Below are 22,076 nucleotides of genomic sequence, written 5' to 3'. Positions count from 1 at the left end.
TTGGCATCACTGGCATCGTGGGCAGCTGGGTCAAAATGCAGGTTCCTGGCCCCCACACCAGTCCCACTGAAGCCATATCTCTGGAGATGGTGCCCATGAACCTGCATTTACCATGTTTCGTGGTGAAGAGCTATAGTCTTATTCTAATATCATGGGAAGGAGCCTCGGGCAGGGCTGGAGTCACTGTCAGGGGACAAAGACTGTTTAAAAATGCCTGGTGGAGGGCTGCCTTTTAGGGAGGGGGGCTTCCTGAGTTTGTTCTCACATTTATTCCCTGCATGACTTTTCATCCTGGATGCACTTGACTTATTAGCACCATCTTACTTATTACACTGTTGTGCTGAGACTCCAAACCCGGAGAGTGTGATAGGGAAGAAATCACTCTTCCTGCTTCACCCCAGCCCCAGACATGGTTCTGCTCCCAGAGGCCGCTTGCTCAGGACCTAACATCTTTCCACACCCCTCACTATTCTTCTTTCTTCGGACCTTGGGTGCTGCTGTTCCATTGTGGGGGAGGCGGGGAGGGTGCTCCTGGAATGTGCAAAGACCATTCCCCTTGTGAAGTCAGTGATGAAATTCATATGAATCCCTTCATCTTTGGATTTGAGGCACTGAGATTTTGTACCTAATTTAGCATGGTCTGGATTGAGAGAATTACTGCCTGTTTGTTTGTCCTTTTGGCTGACCTTCCCCTCCCTCCTTTCTGGATTTGTTTATTTCTTGTCCCTAGCTACTGTGGCAGGTTTCATTTATCAGTCTGGTCTGCCTCAGTGATGCCGGCAGAGCAGGCTGGACCTGAGTCTGTGCGGCTGGGAAATTAAGAGGAGGCTCCAGGGGCATGGTGGGAAGAAAGGAATCACAATGCATGTAAAACACCTTGCTACAACTTGACAACAAAACCCACTCAAACTCAAAAACTAGCAAAGGACTTAGATACATGTTTCTCTGAGGAAGACATACTGGCATACTACTGAAGTCATCAGGTTTATGTACCCCACCCCACCTTCGGAACAAAGGCTGGCTTAAATTATGGGGCTCAGAGTACATCAATGGAAGTGGATCATCAGGCTTGAGTGGAACAAAGGTCAGCTGTGGCCACAAGGACCTTCTTGGTAGTGGGTTGGAATCTCTCGTGCCTCTCTGCTGCACGAGTCCCAGAGCATTCTCTTCACTCGGGGCAAACGCAGTTGGGAGGTGCTGTGTTTGAACATTTAGAATCACTCCACACTCTATTAGCACTTGCATGTTCTCTCCTAGTTCCTGCTCTTTCTGCTTTTCGTGGAGCTGGTCGCACCCTGCTCTGCCACACCCAGGGGGAGACTGTAGTGCTGGCAAGTCAGCTGACTTGGCGGATGACCTTGGGACTCTGAACAGTGTCTCCTGCTCCATAGAGAGTTGGTCAGCTGAGCTGAAAAGCCACAGGCTGCTTTTCTTTGCTTAATATGGCTCCTAACCCTCTTCTTAAAAAGGTTTGTTTTTTAAAAATTTTATGTCTTTTATAACTTTTATGTCTTAAATGTACAGCTTGATTAATTTTTACATAAGTATACATCTACTTGGACCAAGATACAGTCCTGTACTGTTCAATACAGTAGCTTCCAGCCGCCGTGTGGCTGTTGAGCAATTGCGATGTGGCTAGCTGGGACTGAGATACGCCCCATGTGTGCAATACAGGCTTGACAACTTAGTACAAAAGATAAAAAGAAACATACATCATTGATAATTTTAAAATAGTGATTGAATAGCCATATATTTTGGATATATTGCTGTTTCATTATAGCTTTTTAAATGACTATTAGGAAATTTTTAATTACATGTACAGCTTGCATTATATTTCTTTTGCACAATGCAGGTATAGAATATTCACAGCACCGGGAGGGCTCCTTCGTGGTCCTTTCCCATTAATAGCATCCCTAAAGGTAACCCTGATTCTGATCTCTGTCATCATAGGTTCACTTGGCCTCTTCTTGACGTTCATGTAAATGGAATAATATAGTATGTGCTTTTTAGTATCAGACTTTTTTTCCATTCAACATTAAATCTGTGAAATTCATCCATGTTGCAGCATGTTGTAGTCATTTGTTCTTTTTCACTGCTCAGTGGTATTCTGTGGTAACAATTTATTTTACCTATTCTGTTGCTGATGAACACTGGTGTTTTTTCCAGAGTTGGACTCTTGTTAATTAAGTTCCAGTGAAAGCTTTTGTAAATGTACTTTGTGGTATATAAACATAAACACTCGTTTCTATGGTATATACCCAGGAAAAGAACTGGGTATATACCATGACCCTAGGTTATGAGGCAGAATATGTTCTTTGTTAATACCGCCCAGCCAGGTTTCCAAAGTGGCTATAACAATTTATGCTCCCACCTGCCATGGCTGAGGGTCCCGCGTGCTCCATATTCTCACCGGCGCTTGGTATTGTAGTCCTTTTGATTTCAGCCATCTAGTAGAGTGGCAGTCAAGTTTTGAACTGAAAATAATTCTTACCATTTTTCCTCTTTACAAGGTAACATACATCCACATAGCTGATGTGTAGGACATACACATAAACAAAATGAAGACAATGAAAATACCCAGCATCAAGTCAACTACTGTTAACATTTGAGATATATATATATAAAACCCATATATTTATCAGTGTGTATACTAATGGTATCATACTACACTAAATTTCCCATGACCGTCTTTGCATAATTATGACTATTCATCTATAGCAGAGTTTTTCAAAGCTCCATAATGTTCCATTTTATGGATGTGCCATAATTTAATCAATCCCCTTACTCTTGGGCATTCACTAGAAGTAACTTAGTCCAGTTGACACTCAAGGGGTTGGGAATTACATTCCACCTTTTAAAGGGAAGTGTCATGGATTTATGCACATATTTTGAAACAACAACAACCCAGTGTACATTTTCCCAGTCTGCACCTCTATAAAATATTACTAGGAGTGAAGAGAATTATTAGTCAATAAGTTATTATGATAACTGATTAACCACTTGGAAAAACAACAACAGAACAACAGAAGCTTAGATCCCTACCTCACATTGTGCACCAACATAGACTCCAGACAGCTCACTATTTAATTGTACAAAAGTGTTAGAAGGAAATTCGTATGAAAATTGAAGTAGGATGGATATGGGAGCAGCTGTTTTTTTTCAGTTTCCAAGTAATTTTACCCAGAATTTTGAGTTTGTTTCCTGAATCAGTAAATACTCTACAAAACAATGTAAAAATGGCTACTGCTTTTTCTCCCCTGCTCCCCCCCTCTTGGGGAGAATCCCCTGGGCCACCTAACTCAGAGATTCCAGATTTGGTCCAGTAAATGAGGTTGAGTGACATTAGAGTCCCTTGGATCATTTTCAGAGGAATTTGGCTGAAGCGGGGAAAGCCTTGGGGTTTGGAGGCTGACCAGGTCAGGGAAGTGGATTGGTGTTTTGGGGAGAAGAGACAGTGCCTGGGGCAAGAGCCTACTCCAAAGAAAAGGGTATCTAAAATGTTCACGGTTCCTTCTTTACCTCAAAAAGTGACAATGTAAAGGAAAAAGAGAAAAGAAAATGATGCAATGGCTGTCCATCCTTCAGCTCCCTTCCCTCCCGCCCCCCCTTCCTCCTCAGCCCCCCAAGGACTGAACCCTGGCTGGGGTGAGGTGGCCGGCCTCCCCTGTCAGATGATGTCAGCAACACTGAGGGGCATCTCCTCAGTGGAGGTGTTGTAGAAGGTCTCGCTCGATGTCTCGAAGACTCTCGTCTTTTGTCATCATATTAATAGCCACACCCTTATAGCCAAAGCATCCACCTTGAACAAATTTGTGGACAGAGTTTTTTCTGTTGATGGAAAGGTCACAGTTGATAACTAAAGAAACCTGCTGCGCCCTGACCAGTATGGCTCAGTTGGTTGGGCATCGTCCCACAAGGTTGCTGATTTGACTCCGGTCAGGGCACGTGCTTGGGTTGCTGGTTTGGTTCCTGGTCAGAGCATGTGCAGGGGGCAACTGATCGATGTTTCTCTCCCTCTTTCTCCCTCCCTTCCCCTCTCTCTAAAATAAATAAAATCTAGGGAGAGAGGAAGGAAGGAAAATAGGAAGGAAGGAAGGAAGGAAACTGCTGCACATCAATGCCTCTACTAGAGCCACCTTGGTCCTTTTGGTCCATATCTGCGTGCATGAGAGACAGTGAAGTCTTGGGCATTTATCTTCTCAGTGAACCAATCAGCCTTTCTTTAAGTGTTGACGACAATGACTGCTTGGTGCCTGGGTGATGGTGAGGGTTTCTTTCATACAAGTCACACAGTGTGTCCAGCTTCCACTCCTCTCGTTCCACATTGATGTAGATCTGGCAGATACCCTCCAGAATCAACTCTTCCTGACAAGAATCCAAAGGGGGTCCCTCATAGCAAGCACATCAGAAGGCTTTGTAGCTGACTGCGGGACTAACTGGGTGTTGCTGTTGAGCTTCTGGAATGTCGTGGATCTGGTCCTTGAATCCACAGCTTAACATTTCATCAGCTTCACCTAGTACAAATATCTTGATGCATTTGGAAGATAGGTAGCTGTAGTTAAGCATATCAAACTCATGGCCTGGGGTGCCCACAGTGATGTGGGGAGCTTGTATCTGCAACTTCTGCACCTCAGCTCGCACATTGTACCTCCAACGAAGGCATGGCGGGAGGCACCCATGTAATCTTCTAAAGCCGTGGCTACCTTTGTATCCTTGACACAAGGAAGAATGTCTCCCTGCTGGGTGGCAGAGGGCTTCTCAAAGCCATAAGCATAGGTACTGTGGAGGAGGGACTCCAAGAGGTTCCTTGTCAAAGCTGTCAACAGTCTCATTCCAGTTACTCTCAATGTGCCTGCAGGTCCATTCCATTTGGGCCATTGTCTCTGGATCTGTTGGTTTCAAGTATGAGTATGATAACTGAGGCACATCAGAAATCCTAACCGCCAGCTTTTTCCACCAGGAACTGGCCTTTCGTGATGCCGTCTTCATTCCCTGACCCAACCCCCACCCGTTCCAAGAATGCTGGCTGACTCACAGACATGATCCTTAGAAACTCCGGGGCAACTGTTCTCAATTCTGTCATGTTCAAGTTATTGCAAACTCGAGCTTTTAAGGGAAGGTTCATGATTTTATAATAAATTATTTTCTCTGGTTAAAAAAATTGAAGTAGAGAAGAATATTGAATCATGGAAGCTTAGGCAACACAAAAGAAATGATTGATAGACATGATAGCATGAAAATTAAATACTTCAGAAGAGAAAAACCAGTTAAAAGATAAATGAAAGCTGGAGAGAATATTTGCAACTTATAAGACAGGCAAGAACTAAATCCTTAGTAGAAAATGTTCTTCCAAATTAGTGCAAAAAACGAAAACAAAAAAACAACTCTAAAACATGCCCTGGGAGTGTAAGTGGGCAAGGAGAGGATTGTGTCTGAAATGTCTTTGTACTGTCCACAGAACGTTGTATATCATCAGTACTCAAATCGAATCTGTTGATTTCAGCTCTTTATTTCTGTTGCAAAAATGTCTGCACCTCTTTCTGTTCCTCACCCTTAAGAACTCTCCTCTCTCACTCAGAAACCTCATTAAAATGCTTCCTGTGCAGTTTGTGACTCACAGCTAGATTATGGCACCGTGCTGATTTCAGCAAGAATCCTCCTCAAAGCATAGACTGGGTTTCTGCAATGCCCAAGGAGTGAATCAAAACTAGAGAATGTTTGCATCCAAAAGCACCTCTTTCTTATGCCCTTAGTATGTATCTGGACCCATATATATATTTTAATCTCCACCCGAAGACATGTTTCCATTGATTTTTAGGGAGAGAGAAAGAGGAATTGGAGGGGAGAGAGAGAGAGAGAGAGATCAATGTAAGAGAGAAACATCAATTGGTTGTCTCCCAGATGCACCCCGACCAGGAATCAAACCTGCAGCCTTTTATTGCATACTGGTTGATGCTCCAACCAACTGAGCCACCCAGCCAGTACATGGAGCTGTTTTTGTTTTTTGTTTTTTAATCAAAGTTTGTGCTTACAAGGGAGAGTGCAGACAAGAGTCCTGGCCAAGAAGAAAGGGCATGCGCTGGGAGATCTGGATTTCCTGTCAGCCCTACCTGCCACTTCTTATCTGCATGACCAGCAGGCCCCTGCCCGCTCCAGGCCCCAATCGCCCCGTCTGTAAAGTGGGTGGGAGGACCGGGTGGTCCCACAGGCTCGTCCAGCTCTGCCATCTGGGGATTCAGCTCATTTTCTTCTTTTTAATGTGTGGGCTTTAATAGCTGTTCGCTTAACCTTATTTGAGAAGTTTATTTAAACTCCCTTGAGCATCCTTCTCAGATTTTAGAAACCACTGGAAGTAAAATAAAAAATTCTTTCAATTACTGAAGTTGTTTCTCCATTTCTGAAAAAGGCTCAGTTCCACTCATTTGGAAAAAGTGAAATTGCACCCAGTGTGAAATGACTAAGGAGGCAGTCATCAGGTTAGGCCACGGCCTGCACCCCTGTCCCCCCAGGTCTCCACGTGTGCTGCAGTGATGCGTGTTGTCCTATAACCTGTAAGGTGCCTGTTGGTTTTCCAGAGACTCCATATCTTCCATTAGTTATCCCAGAAGGACTGGCTCCAGACTCAAAGGAAGCTATGGGGTCATTTCAGGTCGTCTTGCCGGGCAGTATCCTTTTATGTGTCTATTGTGATGTCAAAAATCTCTAATGCTAGAGCTTCCCCTTTGAATTAAGGTCTTTGACAGGGATTATGTTCAGTTGCCCAGCATGGCCCTCCCACCCCCTTGCCTTGTACATCCATTTCCTTCTTCTGATCTGGCCACAGATGTGGGTGTGGGAGCCAGTGTGGGCCAAACATTGGCCTTCATTTTCCTGGACACATGACTGATCCAGGGATGGGCATGACATAATTGATGCTGGCACAGAGAGGGTTCCTGTCCCTAGGTTTAAGCTACAAGGCTGGGAGGATGTCAGTCTGAGCTGCTGGCAGCCACATTCTTGCATTTGGAAAGACCTAGTGTGGAATGAGGCTAAGCAGAGGCTACGGGGACGGGACATGGTGAGAGCAGAGGGCTCCAAAGACACAAGAAGCAAGAGGGAGATTCGGAAAGGTGGGGGGGGGGGGGAGTGAGAGGGCGAGGGGTTCACCTCGAAGCCTTCTGTCCCTTAACCGCTCCTTAGATCTGTAAACTACCCCACTGTCTTGCCAGTTACCTAAGTAAATAAATCTTTTTGCTTCAGACAGTTTGAATTTGAAAGTGCCCTGAATAATGTATTAGTGTATCTCCAGGAAGCTCTTCTTAAATTGTGAATGTCTTATCCAGAGGGATGACACATGAAAACAATAATATAGAGTAGCTGAGAATAATACATAGAACAGGCAAATTTTGACAAGGGCATTGCTATAGAAGAAGATATTGCTAGAAAAGGGCAGACCCCTGGTACACTGCTGGTGGGAATGTAAGATGGAGCAGTCACAGTGGAAAACAGCTTGACACTTCTTTAAAAAATTGAACAGTTACGTCATGGCCCAGCAATTCCACTCCTAGGCATACGCATATATACCTTAGAGAACTGAGAACATGTTCACACACAACCTATACACAAATGTTCATAGCGATATACTATTCGTTATAGCCAAAATAGGGAAACAGCCCATTAACTGATGAATGAATCAGCAAAATCTGGTGTCTCCACACAATGGAATATTATTCAACAATAAAAAAGAATGCAGTTCTCATTCATGCAACACCATGGATGAACTTCGAAAATATGATACGAAGTGAAAGGGGGCCAGCCACAAAAGGCAACATATCGCATGATTCCATTTTATGTGAAATGTCTGTAAAAGGCAGACAGAGGCAGCCTGATGGTTGCCAGGGGCTGTGGTAAAGTGACTTGTATACATTAAAAGGGATGAATTTTTGGTATGTAGATTACATCTCAATTAAAAAAAGAAAGATTTTCCTTATTATCCTGGCCATTCTCATCTTCATATTGTACCAGGCAGAGTACATTTTGTGGTTTGACTCTTCTGACTCACCCCTCCTCTAGCTCTGAATTCTCCACAATATTTAGAACATTGGGTGCTTCCTGTCATGGAGAGGAACTAGACCCTGTTTTGCCTGCTTAGTTATTTTTCCGGAGTAAAGGACCAGTTCCTTCAACTCAAAGGGGATAGGTAGCAGTGGACTGAAACTAATTCACAATTTTGTTTAAATTTACTTGTCAAGGAGAAATATTCGATTTCATGCATGCTCCCAATTCTCTGCACTGGGAGCAGATTTCCAGGAAGCAATTATGTAGAACAAAATGTAATGGGTAACACGGGGTGCCTTGTGAATTATTCATAATCCAGTAATGATTTTAACCCATTTTTAACATGACTCGCTGTTGGTGTTAGCTTCTGGAACATTCCCAAAGTAAGCAACAGAGGCTTCCTTTAGTTATGCTTATATAACCATAAACCTCCTGCCTTTTCCCAAACCACTTGAATAATTAAAATCTAAAGAGGCCTGGGCTTTTCTGCCAGAACCACCATCTTCCAGTAGTTTGCCAAAATGACTAACACGAAGGGAAAGAGGAGAGGCACCTGCTGTATGCGCTCTAGGTCTTTTATAAAACATGGAGTGTTCCTTTGGCCACATACATGTGGATCTACAAGAAAGGTGATGTTGTAGATGTGAAGGGAATGGGCACTGTTCATAAAGGAATGCCCCATCACTGTTCCCATGGCAAAACTGGAGGAGTCTACAATGTCACCCAGCGTGCGGTGAACATTGTTGTAAACACGTTAAGGGCAAGGTTCTTGTCAAGACAATTAGTGTACGTGTTGAGCATATTAAGCACACTAAGAGTTGAGATAGCTTCCTGAAACATGTGAAGGAAAATGAACAGAAAAAGAAGGAAGCCAAAGAGAAAGGTACCTGGGTGCAACTGAAGCATCAGCCTGCTCCACCCGAGACGCACACTGTGTGAGAACTAATGGAAAGGCGCCGGAGCTGCTGGAACCCATTTCCTATCAATTCATGGCATGATAATTGGAAAACAACAACAACTTCTGTACTGATAAAAACATTGAAAATAAATAAATGAAGAGGCCTGGAATCCCATTTCTTTCCCAAGTCTACAAAACAGAGGTAAAAGCTGCCTCACAGATGTCATCTCCCTCGCCCATCACTCGTCTTCTCTGGGAGGGGGTGTGGCTTAACGCCCAGCAGAGGGCCTAGCTCCCTGGGCTGGCTTGGGAAGACACAATTCATATTTGTATTTGATTATTTGAATGAGTGAATGACCTAATGCATGAACTAATGAACCAACAAATGAATAAATGAAACAATGGCCCTGGCCAGGTAGCTCACTTGGTTGGAATGTTGACCTGATAGGCCAAGCTTAGGGATGGTAGATTTGATCCCCGGTCAGGGCACGTACAGGAATGAATGCATAAATAAGTGGAGCAACAAATCGATGTTTCTCTCTCTCCCTTCCTCTTTCTAAAAATCAATAATTAAAAATTTAACAAGAAATGAACAAATGGATGGTAGAAAGAATGAGGTATTTGTAGTAAAGAAGACTTGGGCTAAGGACCTTTGCTACTTCCCAGCTGTCTGATTTGGGCAAGTGTCTTGATCTCACTTTTTGTTTTTGTTTTTTAATCTGTAAAATGGAGAAAATAATACCTGCTTTGCTGGGTTACTGGAAGAATTTGAGAAAAGAGTAACTATTCAATAAGCAATAGCTGTTATATGGGCTTTCTTTCTAGCAGCAGCCCTATAATTTTCTCAAATCTGGGGAACTATGAGAGTCAGCCAAAGCTTACTTAGGAGCCCAAAGTTCCCCAGCCTGGCTCTGTGTCAGCAGCACCTGGGGAGTTTTCTAAAATGCAAACTTTCAGATTCTACTGCTGGAGATTCTGATTCAGTAGGTAGGAATAGAATGGGACCAGAGGATATATTTTTTAGATTTGTTTTTTAAATTGAGGTAAAATTTCTGTACAGTGCAATGCACAGATCTCTGGAGTCTACCTAGGTGAATTTTGACAAATGTGCAGCTAGAGAATGTTTCCATGGCCTCAGAAAGTCAAATCAATTTCCATCCTGTGTAAACAACCACTGTTGTGATTTCTATCCTCATAGATGAGTTTCGCCTGTTCTTGAATGCTGTATATCAGGGGAATCACACAGTATGGACTTATTTTGTGTCTGGTTTCTTTTGCTTCTTATACTGTTTTTTGAATTCATCCATGTTGTTGCATGTATCATATAACAGTTCACTCCTTTTCTATTACTGAGTAGTGTTCCACCACATGGTTATCTCTCAGTTTGTTTCTTCATCTACTGAGGGGCCTTTTAAGATTGTTTTGGCTATTTGAATATAGTTGATACAGATACGTGTTTATTTATCATAGGAAAATAACAAGGAGTAGAATTGTTGCACTATAGTATATGGATATTTTAATTTCTTATTATTTATTTTTAAAGTTAAAAAATATTCTCACCATTTATTGGTTTGAGAGAGAAGAAGGGGGAGGGGGAGAAAGAGAGAGGTGGAGAGACATTGATTGGTTGCCTCCCATATGCACCCCGACCGGGAACCAAACTGGCAACCTAGGTATGTGCCCTGACTGGGAATCCAACCCATGACCTTTCGATTCAGGGGACAACATTCCAACCAACTGAGTCACACTGGCCAGGGCTATAGGAATTTTTAAGTTGATATATTTGTTAATTTATTGGGATGACATTGGTTAATAACATCATAAAGGCTTCAACTGTACAATTCTGTAATACATCTTCTCTATATTGCATTTTGTGCTCAACCCTCACAGTCTAGTTCCCTCCTGTCACAATATATTTGACCCCCTTTACTCTCTTCATTTACCCCCTCTGGTATCTGTGTCTATGAGTTTGTTTATTTGTTTTATTTGTTGTTTTCTGTTTCATATCCTACATATGAGTGAAATTATATGGTTCTTGTCTTTTTCCATCTGACTTATTTTGCTTAGCATGGTACTCTCAATATCCATCCATGCTGTCACAAATGGCAGTATTTCATCCTTTCTTATGGGCGAGCAGCATTCTATTGTATATATATGCCACATGTTTACATTTATTTTTTTTAATCCTTCAAATGATTCTGATGGTCAGCCAGATTGGAGAATCCTGGAGTTGGTGGAAGATCAACCCTGATGATGCAACAGGTGATTTGTTTAGTTTCTGTTTCATTGTGCAGTTGCCCATCTTTCACCGAGGAAACTCCTCCTGTTTCCCCTCTCCAGCGGAGGCACCCAGCTCTCATCTCTGTTGCCTGCCAGTTTCTTACCACGAAGAGAGTTCCCAGCCAAGGATCCCATGAGTCTCTTGGACTGTGTCATCCAAGTAGTTCCAGGAAGCAGTGGGGGGTGAAGGGAACCTGAGCTGCCAACCCAAAAAGACCTGCTCTAACCTCGGGATGCCTTGCTTAGGATGAAACACCTAGGGGACGGTGGCAGTGCCCCCACCTGATACAGGTGCAGGCCTCAGGTAATTTGGGACTGAGGCCTTCGTGGACTCTGAGGTGCTTCTGAGGGAGGGGCAGTGGGCAGGGCCACTAAACTCCTCAGGCTCAGATTTGGGTCTGGAAACTGATGGAAGAGAAAAGTCAAAACACAACCCTTCTGTTTCAAGCGTCATGCTTGCTGTTGTCTTAGGAAATATACATATATATGTATTTGTCTGAAATTGCTTTTCCTTTTTGGGACTATTGGAATTCCGCAATAGGGGTGAAGACATATCTGGGAGCTGAAGTGATGCTCCAATCCAGTGTTTCCCAAAGGGTGGCACATATTTATGGTACTCAGCATGGTTTCAGGAGTCATACAGATAAGCATGATTAAAAATATTTGTTTTAGTGAACAGTAGAAAAATAAAATAAAACTAGCACTTTAAATATGTGATTTCTTGGATATATTGCTTAGCATAAAGCCAGGTTAAAAAGGCAATTCAATGTTTTTATAAAACATTATCTAATAGTACAGGTGGTCCACGGGTGTGACAAAACATATGGCAGAGATGAGTGACGGGTCAGGACACTTCTCCTGTCAAGCAGTGCATTTAATGGATAAGAAAAGCAAGGCACTGAGGTGTGAGCGATTTGCTCAGAGTCAGACTTCATCAGAGCTAGGACCAGATCTCCAGAGTTACCTGGGTTCTACAGCTCTTCTCATGCCACCACATGGGTCACTTCCCTCTAGTGAGAAGGGGAAGAGATCTCGTTGACCATGTAGCTTTGCCCCTAGATTCAAAGTCAAATGCATTTGCAGAAACAGCCTGCAGTTTGCTCAGATCACAAAGTCTGGAGTCCATGAATAAGTCCAGGAACCAGGCTTCTAAGGAATGAACACCAGGATTTTGATAATTCCCCTCCTATGAAATCTTCGGGGCAAAAGAGAAGAGAAGCAGAATGGGCAGCTGGTCTGTCCCACCCTTGCCTCCCATCCCTCCAAGAAATTTAAAATGGCCTTTATGACAGGATGCTACAACCGTGCATGAGTACCCTGTGTGAGCAGTCTACCCCTCCACAGGTTTTTCAAGGCCACAGAGACGGCTCTGATCGTTCACAGAAGCAGCTTCAGGCAGCTGGAAACATGTAAGAGCACAGCTTCACAGGTGACTGTCATCCTGGAATCTTCACAGACCCAGGAGTGGGACTGCTGATCCCCACAGCACTGAGAGTAAAAGGGCAGGCGTTGGAAATGCAAGCACGGACTTGAACTTCTTCAGCTGGAAAATATAACTGGTGGTGGGAGAGGCGGTTCCTGTTACTCCTTCTCTTCTCTGAAACAGATTTTGTATCCTTTACTGAGGCATCCCTGACCGCTGCAGTCTGGTAGCTGTTCATTTTTCCTCTGTGTCACCCTCAGAGTGTTGGGCTAGTGAGTGACCTCCTGAGCCCATCCTTCAAAGGGGGTCTCAGGGATCCGAGCATGCAACCCCATCTAACCTCAAAGGCGGTGTAGTGGGATATACCACGTGTACATTTTCCTGGTCATCCCTGCAAGAGCTCAGCAATGATGCGGGCAGCACTTTATCCTGGGGCCAAACCAGAGTCTGTGCATGAACCCCTCCACCCTCACCTCCTGCCCTTGCTCTGGTCAGTGTGAACTGGAGCCCTAAGAATATGGTAGTGGATAAGTTAAACCAGGAACTTCGGTTCCAAAGCTTTTCCTGACCTTTGGGGGCTCAGACTGAGGAATCTGGGTTTAGCAAAGCACCTCAGTGTGCTTTTAGGATATGCCAGGGTAGGCTTAGGAATCTGACTTGAGTGGAGGTGGAAAGGTGACTACCTCTTCATTGAAAAGAAACAGGATGAGGATGAAGAAGTGAGGGGGCACACACCTAGGTGGGCCTCACGTGATAGGGGTGGTCTGGACCCTGGGATACCTGCCTTCCCAACCATAGGGAGCTAACTAGAACTAGGGAGCGTCCTTATTAGAGCTCTGATCCATCCTTGGCCTTCACTCATTAGTCCAGGCCTAGGAACCTCTGATCTGGGCGAACGCATCTCTTCCCTTGGAGTTTTGGTCTTGGAATGGAGGAATGCTTGAGGCCAGGTTATCTTCCGTGAAAGTAAAATGCGTAGGATCTGTCAGCAGCCACACTGCCCATGTTGTGCAAGAAGCCACAGTGAGGAGAAGGAAGGAAGCTGACGGCCCGAGACAGAGAGGAGATGGCGATGGAGTACTGACGACTTCCAGGCCTCTGGCTGCCAGATGCATCACCTGAGCCTTTCTCTGAGCTTGGTCTCTGCCATTAGCATCCAAGAGTGTCCCCTGGACATGGCACACCATGTCTTCATCCCCATAGTCTGTACCCCCTCCCTCTGGAAGTGGGGAGCTTAGATGAGGACAGAGGAAAAGTCCATCCTAAGGACTGGAGCTTCTCAGATCTTTTATGTTCACGCTTACTATGATCCAACATTAAATGTATTTGTTTGTTGACCTATTTGCTTTTATCACCCCTCCTCCCCAGGAAAATGCAAAGTTCCACCCTTATTTACTATGGTATCCTGAGAGCCTGGAATATAGCAGATGCTCATGAATCAATGAATGAATCAATTAATGAAAGAAGAAATCAGGCTTGAAATCGGGGCACTATAGACCCGCCCCTCCCCCCCAAGGTCACATTTGCAGCAGAAAGATCATGGTGCCAGATACTAAGTCCAGGATGTTCGATTTGTGTGTCCAAGCTATCTGCCAGTCTGGGGTGCGCAAGTGTATTGGGGGCAAGCCTGGATACGCAACTGTGCTTCAGAAAGCACAGATAAAGGGTCGGGGGCCCTCATGTGAGAAACGGGCTATTGGGAGGAGGAGTTCAATGCAGAGTACAAAGCTTTCAGGCAGGAACAGGGAATTGAAAAGCAGCTGTAATTAGAAAGCAGAGGCATTCAAAGCTGCGTGGAGGTCAGAGGGGCTGGGCTCACAGGCTGGGCACTTGGGCAGGGAATGGACACACAGGCACTGCGTTTTGGGCTGATATAATTGGACAGAGATAGGAGGCCAGTTGCCATGGTAGCAGCCAATCCAAGGGGCTGTTTGTGCAGCCAGGAGTCAAGGTTTCTAAAGAAGGGGCTAAAAAGAGGTGCCTTTGTTCCCTCTCTGAGCGAGTTGCTCTCAGATCGCTGTGGGGGTGATGCAGCACGGGGCCAGAGCCAACTGCTGGCCACCCTGGCCTGGAAGGGACCACGTGAGGACCCAGGGGACTGGCTGGGGCTGGGGAAGCTAAATGTGTCATTCCCTGTAGCTGTTTGTGCCTCCCAATGTAGAGCAGTGGCCATGGCTTGGGTTTCCAAGTCTGAGAGTACAGTGTTCAGAGGTCAGCGTGGCCTCTTAGCAGCTCAGTGACCCCAGGAGCGATGGAGCCTCTATTCATGCATGTAAAGAGAGACTATGAATAACATTTTTTCCAGGCAGTTGTAGGGACTGTGAGAAGTGATGCTTGCTACACCTCCACTTAGTGAGTACTAGATGCATTGTTATTGTTTTGAAAAATAACACAGACTGTTTTCTAGCAGCCTCCTCAATGAGCTTTTAGCTTCTGGAGAGTAAAAGCCATGTTTTGCTAATTTTAGGAGGACCAAAAAGGCAGCCAACAGAGACTCAGAAACTCTAGGAGGTGACCAGTTAGACTAACAAAGTGGTTTTTGGGAAAAAAAAAAACATTTGAAAGCTGTGAGCCATCAGAGAATCCTTCCCCTTTGTTCTTCTGGCCAATCTGTGGGCCTGGACAGGATACAAAGAGAAACCATCGGTCCCCGCTCCTCCCGCAGCAGGAGAGAGAGAACAGGGGAGAAGACTCCGGAGGGAGTGCTTCTTCCTCACATGTTCGGGAGTGGGTGGAGGAACAGGGGAGGGTGCCTCTGCTCAGGGAGAGCACTGGCAGGCCGGGGCAAAAAGAGCAAGGATGCAACCACAGACCCACCCCTCCTGCCCTTTGCCCTCCTCAGAAGTGTTGGGAGATACAGACATCCCTATTTGGACTCTGATGCAGTCCTCTGTTGCTATGGCAACTCTGTGGGCTCTCTGGTGAGAGGAAGAAGTCAGCGGCTGCGTGGAAATCAGCATTGGAGGCAGAAGCTCTGCCCTTTTGCTGCAGTGGTCTAGGCATTTCTGAGTAATGGAAAGACATTCTCTCTGCCATCTCAGAGTGTCCACAGGGAAGGAGACCAGCTCCGATCTCCTCCTGTCTCATCGTGAGGAACCAGGCTCCTTTATGGAGAGGTAGCTCCTTTGATCACAAATACCCCTGGCAGTTTCCTTGTGATTTTTTTCGTTGATGTATTCATTTTTTGTTTGTGTATTCATTCATTCATTCATTCATTCATTCAACAAGTATGTGCTGTGTACCCACTGTGCAAGGTGCTAGGGGCAGAAGAGGGAATAAGACAGACAGAGCACCTGCCCACATGAAGCTCGCTGCTTTGTGGGGAGCAGGCAGTAAACACGAATAGAGAGAGCTTGGGAAGGTAATAAACAGGGTGGTATGATCTAGAGAAATTGCAGGGAGTGGGCTGATTAGGGTGAATGGCAGGGAAGGTCTTCCTGCGCTGACATTGGTAAGCTGGGAAGGAGCCACTGGAGCTGCTTCAAGGGAGGACTGTTCAGAGAAACACCACTGCAAAGGCTCGGGCGGGTGGGGCATGGCATTGAGAGGAGAAAGGAGGTGAGTTGTGAGGGTAGCAGAGGACGGAGCTGGAGAAGCAGCCGGGAGATCAGGCAGAGCCCCTGCAGTCTTGTCATGCAGCCTGAATGTTACTCTGAAGGCAACAGGAAGCACAGACTGTCAAGCAGGAGAGGGAAGTGGTCTGACTGACATTTTTACACAACTCTGCTAGTCTGATGGACGATGGATTGTGGGAAGGCAAGAGTGGCAGCAGGGGGACCAGCGAGGAGACTGTGGCAGTGGCCCAGGTGGGAGCTGATGGTGGTGGTGGTGGAAATAGAGAATTTGCAAGTAAACCCAAAAGGGCTTGCTGGGGACTGAGTGCAGCATGCGGGAAAGGATGACTCCCAAGTGTCCAATTTGAACCCCTGAGTGGGTGGAGGAGGTGCCGTCTGTGAAGGGTGCGAAGGGGAGCGATTTCGCTGAATCTCAACTCTGCGGCCTCGGTGGAGCTCATTTACGTTGTCCCAGAGCCTCTTGTCACGCTCATCATGAAGCCCCTGAGAACTGCAGCATTTCGTAAGCAACACTGCTGAGGAGTGAAGCTGAAAGGAAGCTTTATTTATTTATTATTATTATATTTTTAATCCTCACCTAAGGACATGCTTATTGATTTTAGAGAGAGGGGAAGGCTAGAAGAGAGAGGGAGAGAAACATCAATGTGAGAGAGAAACATCGATTGGTTGCTTCCTGCATGCACTCCAATCAGGGATCGAACCTGTAACCTAGGTATGTGCCCTGACCAGGAATCAAACCCACAACCTTTCGGTTTACAGGAAGATGCTCCAATCAGCTGAGCCACCCGGCCAGGGCAGGAGCTTTCCTACAACACACTCATGGGGAAGAAAATAATTATCTTAAAAGTCAACTGCTGGAGTCCTAGGGTGGTGGCAGAACTCACACAGGCCAATAACTGCTCTCTTGAGAGGTAAACATCTTAAGGGACATCTCCCAGCATGAGAGATGATAGCATCATGGACATGATAGGAACTAATGTATAAGTTATTGTGCTAAATGCTTTAAATACATTCTAAAGTAACCTCTGCTCCATATTGTATTAAGAAACTAGAGCTCAGAGAGGCTAAGTAACTTGCTACACAGGAAGCATGTAGCAGAGCCCAGATTTGAACAAATGGAGTCTATTAATCACTCTGCATGACCAAGAGAGTTAAATTGCTGGCACAAATAAGAATAAAGCAATAGGAATCGAGGAGCTCTTCCTCGGTCAGTGGAATTAGAAGAGATTTGGGGAGATGGCAGAGGGCCCTTGGGAGAGGGGAGGTGACCTGGCCAGTTGCCATGAGATGTTCAGCCAACGACCCCTGCCAGGATACAGTGGTCAAGGGCTTTTTCAAAAGAGTGTTGCCTGTTATTTGTCGTGATGTGTTTCCTGTTTCGCACTGTGCTGTGATCCCTCTCCTTTACCCACAACCCTCAGTAAAATCACTGGTGTTTGGGAGAATAAAGAAGGGATCTTGGCGGTAGTGAGCACGGGCAGAGAAGCGAGAACGGTGATGCCTGCCGATAGCACATTCGAGAACAGGACAAGGACAGGAAGTGAGCAGGAGAGCACAAGCAACCCTGGAACCTGCAAAATCCTAGGTAGGAAGCTGGCCTCGCCATAGGTGGTGCGATGGAGAAAGGAGCCGCTTTACTTGGATGTCGAAGGAAAGGGTAATGTGTGAAGGCTGGGGGGTTTAAGGAAATCTGACTGCTCATGATTTCATGACATCACAATCTGAGGAGCAGAGCATCTCCAAAAAGTGGCCCAGTGGAATGGAGAAGTCCATCTGGGTTAGTACTGTTAGCCATCAACAGTTGCTCAGAGGGTCTGCTGAAGGCAGCCCCTGAAGTCTGTGTTAGGGCAGATACTCATTTTGCTCTGCATCATTCCTGCTGAAGCCCCAGCTCTCTCCCGTCCATCTTTTCCTATTGCTTTTTAAACCAGAGTGTAGAGAGGAGGGAAGAGGAGCGGGGCCCGGAGGAGGGAACAGCGAGGAGGGAGCTGCTTTATGCCGGCTAGCCGTTCTCTGCCCCCACTATGACAGAGCAAATGGTGCTTTATTTATTTTTTAGAGTTGTCATTTTCCTGTGGCTTTGCATGCCTCTTTTGCTTGTGATCTCATCAGTTTCAGATCACAATCTCTAAGGGTAAAAAACAATCCTGTACAATTTACTGTGTCACTGCCTCGTGGAGACCCTGAACTTCCTTTTTGAAGGGTAATTTGGGAGTATCTTAAAATTTTAAATGTGCATACCCTTTACCTCCAAAATTTCTCTTCTGTATTTTAGAGAAATTACTTTACCTGCACATAGTTTTCATATACAGCACTGCATGTAACAACAAGAAATTAGGAGCAAATTGAATCAAGAAGAAATCCTTATATAACGATGTTACAGCCCTACACTGGAATCGAAATGTGATGGTTACAAAGAATGAGTAAGTCTGCACACTCGGAGATGGAAATAAGCCAAGACAAAAATGTTAAATGAGGAAAGCCAGTTGTTGAGTACATTGAATAGGACCGTGTGTAGGAAAATAGAACAAAAACAACCTTCACCATAAAACAAAAGGCACAAAACACACAAAATACCAAATTGGCTGCAGTGGATACTTCTAGGTAGAGTGGATGTGGGTTTGGGGAATCAAATGGGCTTTGACTATAACTGTATTGTTTGACACCCGCCCCCCACCCCAGCAGGAATATGTTCATGTATTTCCTTGGAATTAAAAATGATTTAAAAGCTCTAAAAAATAAGTGGGTCCCTGAGTGATGTGCAGAGGGAGGCTCAGGCTGATTGTCTGACCACAGCTTGGCCCGCCCTGCCCTGTTGGCCCCAGAGCTGCTCTTCTCCAGGTGATGAGCTCCAAGGGCAGCCTGAGTGAATATGCGCCCAGCTCCCCAGCCCCAGGTGCAGTTTAGCTGCCACCGAGTCTCTCATGCCCATGAAGAACCACGAGCACACAGCCCCGCCACAGTTCCGATGGTCACACATAATGAAGCTGGGTCTCACAATAAACCATTGAGTGAAAAAGCAAGGTGAGGGAAAAAAAGCAAGATTTGGGACATTGCAAATAGAATTCCACTATTTGAATGAAAATAAAAACTGTGAATATGCGACGTATGTATGCATAAACTGTTTCTAGAAACTAGGAACAGTGATTGCTTCTAGAAGAGACCACAGGGTGGCTGAAAGATGGGTGGGCTTGAAATGTATGTGTTGCCTAATTTAAAATAAGTACTTTTTTAAAAAATAAAAGTAAAACTGGACCCCCAAGGAAAAACTATCAGAAAGGGCCCTTTTCTAAATACTGACAACATGATTGGGGGAGTTCCCTTGACTTAGGGACTGAGGTGCCACTGCTAACAGGTTATCAACACATAGGCTACTCTCTCAGGTGATGACTCAGTTTCTCCTAAGGCACCTCGGAATGCCCTTTCGGTGATCTAGAAATCACGCTGATGCTGTGCCAGAGCACCACTGTAGGCATCTTGTCCCTTAGTTTCCTTTTGGGGATTTTATGGTAATAAAACAATCATGAATTATTATTTTATACTGTAATTGGGTCATACCATGGGTTTGACGTTTCCAGAATGCAGCTGAGAAGGCTTCTTGTTGCCTTTCTAGGAAACATATTATATATACACAGCCACTCCAATTCCTTTGTGAAGTGAGACAGAATCTAAATAAATATAAAGGAATAGCACTGACTGGTGTGGCTCAGTGGGTTTGGCATCATCCCGTAGACCGAAAGGTTGCTGGTTTGATTCCCAGTCAGGGCACATGCCTGGGTTGCGGGCGAGGTCCCCAGCTGGGGGCATGCGAGCAGCAACCAATCCATGTTTCTCTCATACATCAATGTTTCTCTCCCTCTCTTTCCCCCTCCTTTCTTCTGCCTCTAAAAGTAAACAAATAAAACTTTAAAATCTACATACAAAGGAATAATTATATATATGCCCTTCTATGTATCATGTGGAGCCTAAACTAACATCATGTGCCAGTTTAAATATTGTAAACCCTCCTTTGTGAAAGTGTACACGCACACACACGCACACACACACACACACACAGACATTTTCTCACAAGTAAGTGCTCTTCCCATGGGTACTAAAGACAACAGGAAGCTGTTGAAGATTTTAAGCAGAGGAGTGACCTGATTAGATTTGCATTATTAAAAGATCTCTGCCTGCCTTGTGGAAAATGGAAGGGACTCTGGTGAGGCCGGAGTAGACGAGGGGAGACGAGGGGAGATGAGGCGGGAGAGGAGGCAGCCCCTGCGGTTCAGGGTGGAAGTGGTGGTGATGATGGTGAGCCAGGTGGGCTTGGTGGGACAACGGATATGCTTTGGAATTTGTAAATTCCTTCCAGGGGAACTCACTGTGACCACCCTGTGTCAGCCCTTTGGAGCTGCACCCCATGCTCCAGTCCAGACAGAGATGGTAGGCTCTCCTTAGACACAGCTGAGGACAGAGGAACGGGGCAGGGGTGGGGTGGGGGGCATGCTCAGGTTGCAACAGCTCAAGACGTGAGAGGGAAACTTGAGTCTGTGCAGGAGTCCTGAGCTGCTCAGCACAGCAGGCCTCTCCTGTGTCACTGACCAAGGGGCTTGTGGAAATGATATATGGGTGAAGGCAGAATGAGGCAGCGTTGCAGACAGAGAGGCAGGACTCCCTGCCTTTTCCTAGGGTTTATTTCAACACACTGGCGCTCTCTTCTTTGAAAGTCCCTGGTGTTTGGTACATGACCAGCCCTGAGGGAGCTGCAGAGTTAGAGATGTGTGACACCCGAGTAAGAGGGAGGGGGCCTGGCTTCTGGGTCTTGACTTGATCACGCACCACCTGTTGTGAACCTGGGGCTTAGCGCTTAACCTCTTTGGAGCCCAGTTTCTGCACCTGTAAAATGGTGCTTATCATCTCTCTTGTGGAATTTAATATGAACAAACTGTTAAACACTGTTCTTCTTATAACACAGAAAGCCCCAGTCTCAGAAAGCAGTGATGTTTCAGGATGTGCTCCAGGTGATGAGTGAGGAGGAGGGTCCGTGGGTGGGACTCTAGACCTCGTTCTCCCTTCCCCGTTTCGATTTTTGGAATTGCTATTTTGGAATGTTGAGTAAGATTTCATTGGCTTACAGGGTTCTGTTGGTAAAAACAGTTCTAAACCCTCTCTGACACAGCATTCCTCACTCTGCAATTCAAAGAGATCTGGCCTGAACGCAAGGAATGGCAAATAAGTCAGCCACTGCTTAGGAATCCTGTGCCTGGGGCCAATGCCACTAATCGTCCCTTTTCTGCTGAACCTTAATACAGCCTCAGAATTATTTGCCACCCAATACTTCTAGCAGCCAGTTCCACAGTGGGCATGTGAGATGAAACAAAATTTCCACTCTTTTGACTTTTCATTGTAGGTTGACCTTGAGTGTTCAGTTGAATTCAGGATGATAGCACCTCTAAAACTTCATGTAGGTAAAGAAGCTTTAAAGCAAGTTGAAGTTATTGCTTCTGTCCTAGGCCATTTGTGCTTGATAACAAGATACCACAGACTGGGTGGTGTAAACAACTAACATGTATTTCTTACTGTTTTGGAGGCTGCAAGTCCGAGATCAGGGTTCTGGTGAAAGCTCTTTTCTCGGTTTATAGATGGATTCTTCTTGCTGTATTCTCACGTGGTCGAGAGACAAATCTCTCATGACCTTTATAAAGGCACTGATCCCAGTAGGAGGGCTCTACCCTCATGACCTATTATCTCCCAAAGGCCCCACCTCCAAATGCCATCTCACTAAGGATTAGAGCATCAACATATGAATTTTGGGGAGACATAGTCTGCAGCAGGTTTCGTAATCTTGTTTTACCAATATGTATATAAGATCAGTTACTTT

General features: G+C 45.3%; 1 pseudogene; it reads right to left on the bottom strand.

Annotated features, from left to right (window-relative positions):
* Window positions 1-3,667: 3,667 nt before the first annotated feature.
* Window positions 3,668-9,013, bottom strand: LOC150000616 (eukaryotic initiation factor 4A-I-like; annotated as a pseudogene).
* Between the last annotated feature and the right edge of the window lie 13,063 nt (window positions 9,014-22,076).

This window comes from Furipterus horrens, unplaced genomic scaffold, assembly GCF_987537825.1.
Source record: "Furipterus horrens unplaced genomic scaffold, mFurHor1.1.pri manual_scaffold_10, whole genome shotgun sequence".
Lineage (NCBI taxonomy): Eukaryota > Metazoa > Chordata > Mammalia > Chiroptera > Furipteridae > Furipterus > Furipterus horrens.
The sequence above is the reverse complement of the archived record's forward strand: the minus strand, read 5'-3'. Positions and strand labels throughout refer to the sequence as shown.